The following is an 11,520-nucleotide window of genomic DNA, read 5'->3' as shown; positions in this document are numbered from 1 at the left end:
CATAAGCTGCTACTACTTATATCAAGTTAGATTACATATTTGTTTTCTTTTTTCTTTTTTAAAGGAACACATTTGTTTTCTTAGTTAATATGAAACTGAGAATTCTAATTTTTGTATTATTTTGTTTATGTTATATTATTTATTTTAATAAAGTAAGACATTATTTATTTTAAAACAAAATATTTGATCACTAAACAAAAGTTGATAAAAAAAACAAAATTATAAAGAAAAAAAATTATTTTTGCTTAAAATAAATTATTAATACAAATTAATGTTAAAATATTAATTTGAAACAATGTAAGTTTATTTAATTTAAATTTTTTCAAAAAATAAGAAGGAAAAATTTGATTTAAAATAATATTAATTTATTAAAAATTTGATTTGTAATAATATAAGTAAAATCACCAAATCTTTACTATTCTTTTATCCTAAAAAATTATTATACTAGCTACTTTTTAAGATGTTAAATTATTAAAAATAAATTCAATATTAAAAATATTAAATATATCATCTCATTTTTTATATTTATCAGTTAGTCTATCAATTAATTTTATCAAATATATTTAATTAAATAAGTTAATTATGAACTTTTAACTTTTCAAATCTTGACTTATAACTTATAAACTTTCAATTAATTTTACATACACAAAAATTTATTTAAATAATAAATTACACGAACACTCCTTATTTTTTTGAGATTGCACATAATTTTATGTGATCTGTTCAATTAGTATTTTCTTTTATAGTTCATATTTCGTATTGGATTTATATTTGTAGTAATCATATTATAATTAGGTTTTTGAAATGAATTCGTCAAAAAAATAATAGATCCATGATTAGTTCTTCATAATTTTAATTTTTCTATTCATATAAATGACTACTTTTTTTATAATTTACAAAACTCCATGTCATTCTTTTTTTTACAAGTTAATTGAAGAAAATAAATTTGGTTAATCAAATTTCCCCATCCCCTCACTTTTTTATTTTTTCGATACACATTATACGCAATAAAATATTATATGGTAGAAAGATTCTAAGTTGAAAAAATCTATTGATGTTTTTAAGTTATAGGATTCTTCATGAACCTCAATACGTGAACATACAATTTTTTCCGATAATAGAAAAAAACAATTATAATCTGTTAAGTTTAGAAATTAAAATACTTTTTAAAGACTTAGTAATTAAATTAATTATATTTATATTTTCATAAACTAATAGTACTATATCGTATGAATTTAATTGTGATATTATCGATATAAAAAAACTTATTACCGTATAGCTTTTACATTATCAACTTATCAAATTATTTTTCACATAATTTTTTAGATAATTAATATAAATTATTAGAAAATAAAAAAAATTAATAAATTATGTTTTATCATAATAATGATACGAAGTAGTTCCATTAAAAACGATAATTAATTTTTATCAAGAACATAATTACACACAAAATATATTTTTTTTCTAACGCGATTTTAATAAAATTGTACATATTAGGAGACATTGTAAAAGAATTAAGCTGATCACTTTATTTAAACATTTTGTTAAAAAAAATATAATTTAATAAAATAAATATTTTTTATATTTTATTTGTGTTTGTCTAAATTATTTTCGCTTAAAAATATTTTTTTACTTATTTTAATAAGTAAATCTTATCTACTATTTCAAAAAAACACTTTATATAAAAGCATTTATTTTAAAAATAAATAAATTTAAGCAAACTCACTAATTATATATAAATTAGTTGGTGACATGTGCCTGCACGCACGAGTCAGCTGATTGTAAAATGAAATATAGTGTATAACAATAAAGAAACTTACTATTTATAATAATATTGTGTCTGAAACTATAAAATATTGACGGTAAATTCTAATTTCTATAATCCATTTTCTTTCCCTTTCACTTTACTGTCAAATATACATATGTCAACCTAGCTATTTCCATAAAGTAAACATGCAAAACAAAGGAATAATTCTTAACATCATTAATCCGAAAAACTTTTGAAGATTCTTCGGATATAAAAATGGCTACTACCATGTCAAATAAAAAGTCCAAGAAAAATCTTCATATTAAATGATTCTTTTACTTAAAGCAACAAAGACATAATGCTGGGATCAAGCAAAATGTCCTTAAACATAACAATAAATTGGTTAACAGTACATAATTTGGATCCACTGGTCAATGAAAAGAGCTAAAAACAAATGCTGATATCAATTAACTATACCTTTCAATTGGTCCTTCAAGGATGAACTTATCACTAAAATGTATGACATGTTACAATAAATCATTCCTGCATATGTTATCCTTGCATATAAACTATATGCTATGTTGTATATGAACTTATTTATAACGACATTGAACAAAGAAAGCAAGAAAAATGGTAAAAGCTCAATTAATTAGGTACAACTCTTCAAGTTGCAATATAGGCTTAAAATTAAATTGAGAAGTGAATTATGAAGAAAGTTAATATTTATAATTAACTAATTGTTCAAAATACATCATTCAAAAACATTTCTCAAAAATTGTAAACTACAAAAGGTAGTTTAATCAGTATACTGTCATCCCAATCCTTTTGTCTTATAATTATCAATTTATTTTCTTGTCTAATCCTTTTTATTTATTCTCTGATTAGAACATAAACCAAAAAACTATAGAAGAACAAAGCCTACATAATAATAATAAAATAATAATAATAATAATAATAATAATAATAATAATAATAAAGTTTTCTTGGCTCTTTCTCTCTCTAGGAATTGCCGCACCTCTTTCAAAACCAAAGAATTGAACAAATAATAAAAATAATTTTAACATTTATAATATAAATGTTTACAACAAACAAAATCAACAATTGCAATAAATATGCAGCGAGTATAACAAAGCATGAAATATTTTTTTTAAGAAAATTAAGTGAAAAATAAGAGGAACACTAACGTTTCAAATCCCGTGGTTGCCTGACCTACTCATGGTGGAGAGAAGAGATCAAAAAGCGAATAAAGAACGAAGAAATATGAGAATAGCATGACTGCAATTTTAAAGAAGAAAATGAAACACGAATTAATAAGAATGAAGAAAGAAGACATAAATCTATAGTAGAATAGCATGAAATTTGAAGTTGAAGTACCTCTCAAATAGCTAGAACCTTCCATCAAAATAATAAGCGTCCTCAATTGAGGTGCTATTGATAATTGAGGTCCTCAATAATAAGCGTACACAAAATCAAGTACCTGTCAATTATCACCTACTTGCCATTGATAATGTGAACATCCTCAATTACACAAAATCAAGTGCTGATATAAATTCAGGAGGGGAAAAAGAGGAAGACCGTGAAGAAGACACTGATTTGAATGTCCTTTTGCAGTTATACAATCAGATTCCTAAAACATGTTTGTCTTAAAACTATGTGTTGCGTATATAACTCACATGCCTGAATGCTATTGCAGATATTCAAGAATCAATTTGTCACAATCCTTGAGTCCATCCACATTATAACTGGGGCAAGAATAATTATATATCATCAATCCAATCAAGCAAAATGAAAATAAATTCAACAACAACTTTAACAGATCAAATTTGATACTAGATTTTGATGTGTGGGTGCCCGATATCCATTTGATGCATTTCTAGCAGCAGTGCTCAGGGAGTAATAGATTCCTTAAATCAAAGCCAAGAGAAAAGGAAAATGCAAGAAAAAAAACCGGCATTATCAAGTATGCTACTTAAGCTAGGCATGATATCTTATGTATAGGCATACACTAAAAAGGATCGTACGCACGGTTGTTTAATTTTTTTATCGAGCAAGTATTGTAATTTTTTATTGCATGATTCCATTGCTCCTTTTTCTTGTAAGGTATTCACCACTTGAGGCATAGAAGATGTTTTTTTGACCAATGGTACATAAACACATATTATATGTTGTCCCTGTTAATTGAGAATAGTATATGATGGTCTGTACTCAAAATAGTGAACAATTATGAACAAACATGAGCAGTTTATTAATCATCATCCTACATAATTTGTCATCAAATGAAACAGAAAACAACCTAGTTTTTGTATTGAAAAAAAAAACCAAACACATAAAATTAATAAACTATATAGAAAAATTTAATAATAAAAAATAGAAAGGTCGATAGATTGAGTACGTGATAGTGTTGGAAATGGATTAGAGCATGGAAATTTTTAAAAAAATTAAATTCAAGTGAAAAATGAGAGGAACATTAATGCCTTAAAATCTCGTGGTTGCCCTGACCTACATATGGTGGAGAGAAGGGATCACAGAATAGATAATGTCTATTCAAGAATCAATTGTCACAATCCTTGAGTCCATCCACATTATAACTGGGGCAAGAATAATTATATATCATCAATCCAATCAAGCAAAATGAAAATAAATTCAACAACAACTTTAACAGATCAAATTTGATACTAGATTTTGATGTGTGGGTGCCCGATATCCATTTGATGCATTTCTAGCAGCAGTGCTCAGGGAGTAATAGATTCCTTAAATCAAAAGCCAAGAGAAAAGGAAAATGCAAGAAAAAAAACCGGCATTATCAAGTATGCTACTTAAGCTAGGCATGATATCTTATGTATAGGCATACACTAAAAAGGATCGTACGCACGGTTGTTTAATTTTTTTATCGAGCAAGTATTGTAATTTTTTATTGCATGATTCCATTGCTCCTTTTCTTGTAAGGTATTCACCACTTGAGGCATAGAAGATGTTTTTTTGACCAATGGTACATAAACACATATTATATGTTGTCCCTGTTAATTGAGAATAGTATATGATGGTCTGTACTCAAATAGTGAACAATTATGAACAAACATGAGCAGTTTATTAATCATCATCCTACATAATTTGTCATCAAATGAAACAGAAAACAACCTAGTTTTTTGTATTGAAAAAAAAACCAAACACATAAAATTAATAAACTATATAGAAAAATTTAATAATAAAAAATAGAAAGGTCGATAGATTGAGTACGTGATAGTGTTGGAAATGGATTAGAGCATGGAAATTTTTAAAAAAATTAAATTCAAGTGAAAAATGAGAGGAACATTAATGCCTTAAAATCTCGTGGTTGCCCTGACCTACATATGGTGGAGAGAAGGGATCACAGAATAGATAATGTCATGTATTTTTTTCATTTGTAACATATAAAAGGAAGAAAAACATGATAAAAATTATAGAAAATGAAAGAAAAAATAGTTATCTTTGACTGATATTGCACCTCCCATTGCACATTCACTCAACAAAACAACAATTGATTTTCTGATCAGAAAACAAACTAAGAAACTATAGAAGAATAAAGACTACATAATAATAATAATAATAATAATAACCTGCACGAAGTGAAAAGGTGTTAACAATCAACAAATATGTGAAACGCAACATAAACAAGCAATTTAATGAGCTAAAAACATGTATTCAATCAATTATGTACTTGCCGAATCCCCAAAACAAAAAAAATCAGCTAGTGTAACAGAGCATGAAAAATTAAAATAAAATAAAATGAAAGTGAAAAATGAGAGGAACACTTACTTCTTCAAATCCCGTGGTTGTTCTGACCTGCTCATGGTGACAAATTTGAATCACGGGAATGTCCTAGGCAACACCCTAGCATAGTCATGGTGACCGGACTTGAGTAATAATAATAATAATAATAATATGAAAAATTAAAATAAAATTAAATTGAAGTAAAAAATGAGAGGAACGCTTACTTCTTCAAATCCTGTGATTGCCCTGACCTGTTCATGGTGACAAATTCAAATCACGGGAATATCCTAGGCAACACCCTAGCATAGTCATGATCACTTGACCTGAGTAATAATAATAATAATAATAATAATAATAATAATAATAATAATAATAATAATAAGATGAAAAATAAGAATAAAATAAAATTAAAGTGAAAAATGAGAGGAACACTTACTTCTTCAAATCCCGTGGTTGGTTGGTCTGACCTGTTCATTGTGACAAATTTGAATCACGAAAATATCCTAGGTAACACCTTAGCATAGTCATGGTCACTTGACTTGATTAATAATAATAATAATAATAATAATGACAATAATAATAATAAACTGAAGAGGGCTTTGCTTATTATTCAATCAATTATGTACTTGTCGAATCCCCAAAATAAAAAAGATCAGCTAGTGTAACAAAGCATGAAAAATTAAAATAAAATCAATTTGAAGTGAAAAATGAGATGAACGCTTACTTCTTCAAATCCCGTGGTTGCCTGACCTGCTTGACAAATTCGATTCACGAGAATATCCTAGGCAACATGCTATCATAGTCATGGTCACTTGACTTGAGTAATAATAATAATTATAATTATAATAATACTAATAATAATGATAATAATGATTTTAAGGTAAATATTAGGATTAATGTTGAGCCTTTTTATATTAAAAAGAGTAGTTTTTATATTTTAAAATTGTTATAAAGTCTCCTAAAATATTAGGATTAATGTAAATGTTTCAAACAAAAATATTTTAAAAAATTCATTTGCAACTAAAATTATTAAAATTAATTTAGAGAGTTACATGGATTAATAATAGTATTTGCTTTTAATTAGAGGATGAAGAGTCTGTTTGTTTAGTGTTTGTATATATTTCTATTAAAGTTCTTAAACTTAGTCTAACTTTTGGAAAAGCAACCGAAGTCTTGTTTTTATAAATTTAAAATTAATTTGAAGATTATGATTATTCCCATGTCTGAACAAAATATTTAAAAATGATTGTTAAGTACTGTTAATGTTTTTATAAATTTTTTAACTTTGTGTTTGATTTGCAGTTGTATAAAAGATATATACTTGAAAATATGGATATGATTGATTTAAAATATATTGTGATTCAATCTTGATTGTTTCAAACAATTTGATTGTTTCCAGATAATTTGTAATTAATTGAAATAATTTTTAAAAGGGAAGATGACATGTGATAACCGCATGTTTTAATTTTGATTGATTCCAAATAATAAATAATAAATACAATTAATTTTTTTGTATTCATAGTAACATATCATTATATTGAATTGGATTATATAATAAATCAAATGTAATAATGACAAATATAATACGATGATTCATCAATTAATTACGTGTATATTAATATTTAATGAATTGATTATATATAGTAATCAATCATTATATGTAATCAATGTAATGAAACTCATTATTTCTAAGATGCTGAATAGTTGTATGTTACCATGATTTGATTCAATAACAATTAAAACAATTATTAAAAATTCAATCAAAATAATATGTTTACTATTACTATTAGCACCAACATTGAATAAATTAAATAAATATTAATTGATTACATGTTAATAATTGAATAAATAAATTAATAATATCAGTTAAAGTATTATATATTAACGTTAATGATATCATAATTTAAATCAAAATTTGAAATTTTAAAATCTTGCATGATTGAGTTTTAATTTTATAGAGACATTAAACATAAAATGTAGAGATAGAGGTGATCAAACCACTGGTTAGAACGATAAAGGATGAATTTGATTTCTTTTTAATCTAACTATTTATCTTTTCTAAATAATTTATTTTAGTTATTCATTTGATTGGAAAGTTACAAAATCATTCATACTTAAAAGATTTATATTGGTGACTCATATTATCTAAAGCATTTAAAATAATAATATAATTATTTGAATATAGTTAAAATGATCTTTAATTCAAGTGCTTTTCAAATTATAAAATTGAATATATTTAAATAATGAAAGATTATTTTAAATTTTAAAATAAGGCCACACAAAGATGTCGACTTTCTATAACCTTATAACGAAAATTCTTAATTAAACGTGAACAAATTAACCATGATTACGGTAAAATCAAATATGAAATTAAAGGTGATTTTAATAATATGTTAAAATTGATAATGTAACATTTAAAATTGATTGTTAAGTATTTACTAAGCAGGAATAAGTCAACGGCTAAATAATCATTATTTTCATGTCTTAACTGAATATGCAAATTAAGTTGAAATTTATGATTATTTTTCTATCCTAACAGAATATTGATTGTTAAGCATGTGTGATTTTGAAATGAAAATTAACAAAAGCACAAATAAAATATGCTTTTTAAATAAACATTAATAAATTGATCACGATTATGACAAAATCAAATACAAAATTAAAGTTGATTTTAATAATATTTATTAATATTAAATAATAAATGTGCAATAAAATCAATAAAATTCATTAATATTAACAATTGTAATAATTATCTTCTAGTTGTTTTCTAGAATGGAACAAATTGATTCATGTATGTTATTTTTATTTTTTGGCTTTGACTGACAACTGTATTTCAAATTAAATGAAAATTAACAAAAATATGAATAAAATACGCTTACTAATTAAATGCTAACAAATTGAATATCACTATAGTAAAAATAAATACAAAATTAAAGTTAGTTTTAATAACATGTTAAAATTGATAGTGTAATAATTAAAATTAATTGTTAAGTATATATTAATTAGGAATAAGTTAACGTCCAAGTTATCATTATTCTCATGTGCTAATAGAATATGATTATTAATTTGAAAATCATGATTGCTTTCATATCTTAACAGCAGGGCATTTAAAATTGATTGTTAAGTAGTTATTAATTCAAAATGAAAATTAACAAAAATATTAATAAAATATGCTTATTAATAAATGTCATTAAATTGGTCGTGATTACGGGAAACACAAGAATAAAATTGACGTTGGTTTTAATCATATATTTAATATTGATTGCTAAGAACCTACTAATTTGAATTGAAGCTGGTTCACTATAATTTTTTATCAATCTAATTATTTTGTTAATTCTAATAAATTGAATCCTAAAAGTTTGATTTTAATCTTTGATATATTTAAAAAAAAATTTCATTTGAAACATTAATCTTATGTTAATATTCAAAATTTAAAATAATTAATTCATTATAATGATTTGTTTGATTAAAGGAAAGATAACTATATAATTAGGAATATGAAATTGAAGTTGGTTTTAATAATATATTAAAATTGACACTGTAATATTTAAAAGTTGATTGTTAAGTAACATAATATTATGATTATTTTCATATCCTAACGGAATATTCAGATTAATTTGAAGAGCATGGTCATTTTCATACTCATTATTTCAAATTAATTGCCAAGTACCTATTAACGGAAAGATTTTTTCAAAGTTTCTAACTTTTTTGTTTCATTTACAAATTATCAATAATTACTTTTACCAAAAATCTTCTTTCATATCTATAATGTTATTGGTGATGGACTCAAATTGAATAATAGGATTATGATTTCTCAATTGGTAAAACATAGATGATGAAAATCAAATCACGCCATTTTTATTTCTATAATAAGTGAATGCCCTTTTTTCTATTATTTGTAGTAAGATATTGGGCATAATTGAAAATGTTTTATAAATAAAATTTCAATTTATCCAAGATCTAGGCATAGGTAAAAATCCATTCTATAATTTAATGGATTATTGTGTGAGAAATAATCGGACTCATTAATTTAATCAAATTTGCAAATTGCTCGCAGCATCCCGACAGAACAAAGGAAATATATAATAGATATTAGCATTAAGAAAGGAAAGTATCAACTTTGATGACAATGCTTTAACAAAACGTCTCAAAAATCAGATACCATAAAAATGGAGATACCATAAATCAAATACAATCGTAATTAGTTAATCCAAAGAATATGTTTGATTCAAAATATACAACGATTCAATTTTGATTGATTCCAAATAATTTTGATTTTGTAATGTTTAAATTGATAGGATAACATTTAAAATTGATTGTTAAGTACCTACTAATTAGGAATAATTCAACGTTTAAATTATGAGTATTTCCCTATGCTAAACATAATATGTTAATTAATTTAAAGATTATTTTTATTCCGATATCTGAACAAAATATTTAAAAATTATTGTTAAGTACCTACTAATGTTTTTTATAAATTTGTCTAACTTTGCGTTTGATTTGCAGTTGTATAAAAGATATATACTTTAAAATATGAATTTGATAGATTCAAAAATATATAGTGATTCAATTTTGATAGTTCCAAACAATTTGATTGATTTCAGATAATTTCGTAATTAATCGAAATAATTTTTAGAAGGGAAAATGACATGTGGTAACTGTATGTTTAAATTTTGACTGATTCCAAATAATAAATAATAAATACAATTAATTTTTTTGTATTCATAATAACATATCATTACATTGAATTTAATTATATAATAAATCAAATGTAATAATGACAAAAATATGATACGATGATTCATCAATTAATTACGTATATATTAATATTTAATGAATTGTTATATATAGCAATCAATCATTATATGCTAATCAATGTAATGAAACTCATTATTTTTAAAGCTAATTAATTTTCCGGAGAAATCATGCATATTTCTATTAACAATAAACTGGAAAAACAAAAAAAAAATGACAGGTTGCATCACGTAGAAAAAAACAAAAATAAAATTAATAGAAATTTGAATATATGGAGGTTAAAATGTAACACTTTTTTTAACGGAAAAAATCAAATCATAAGTAATATGATTTTACACGTGTCCAACGTTGTCACTTTAGTAGCAAAAATAAATCAGGATAGCTTAAGTATGGAATTTTAATTAAAAATTCTTTTTTTCAATATATTAATATTTAATGAATTGTTATATATAGTAATCAATCATTATATTCTAATCAATTTAATGGAACTCATTATTTTTAAAGCTAATTAATTTTCTGGAGCAATAACGCATATTTCCATTAACAATAAACTGGAAAAAAAAAAAGACAGATTGAATCCCGTAGAAAAAAACATTTTTTAATTATCAATAAATGCTGAGAACTATTAGTTAATTATTCTAGGATTGGTGAGTATTTACATTTTTTGTATTTTGTCATAGACCACGTATATATGATTGATTCAGTCGCTTGGCAGATAATATTTTATGTAGCAATATAATAATAATAATTTAATTAAAATTAAACATTACAAAATATTCTTATAACATATACTGAATGAAGAGAAACAATAAATATAATATTGTCTAATACCCGAAGGCATTTGAAAGCCAAAAACATATCAGTTTTTCTAAGCGACAACCAAAGTAACAAAACACTGTGATAACTGTTTTTTTCTCTTATTTAGGTGGACTAGTCTTCATCCCATCCGATGTCCTTCCTCAGAATGATCTCCCACACACCTTGGTTTGGCCCATAATAAAAGACAACTTCATCTCGAGCCATCAAGTTGTTGTCCCTCCGGAATTGGTACCAAGGTGTAGTGAGAGCTTGCAGCCCATCTTGGATAGACATCCTCCAAATCTGACGGCCACTGGGTGATTCAACAGTAAGATATTTATAAAAAAAAGGAAAAGAAAATCAAAAGTTCTTCGTAGAAATTTTAAAAAAATAGAATAGAATACTACCTCCTCGTAAAACTGGTGAGATAGAGCCACCATGATCCCTATTCCATCTCCAGTGTTGGCTTC

This window comes from Glycine max, chromosome 20, assembly GCF_000004515.6.
Source record: "Glycine max cultivar Williams 82 chromosome 20, Glycine_max_v4.0, whole genome shotgun sequence".
Classification (NCBI taxonomy): domain Eukaryota; kingdom Viridiplantae; phylum Streptophyta; class Magnoliopsida; order Fabales; family Fabaceae; genus Glycine; species Glycine max.
This window is presented reverse-complemented; position numbering follows the sequence as displayed.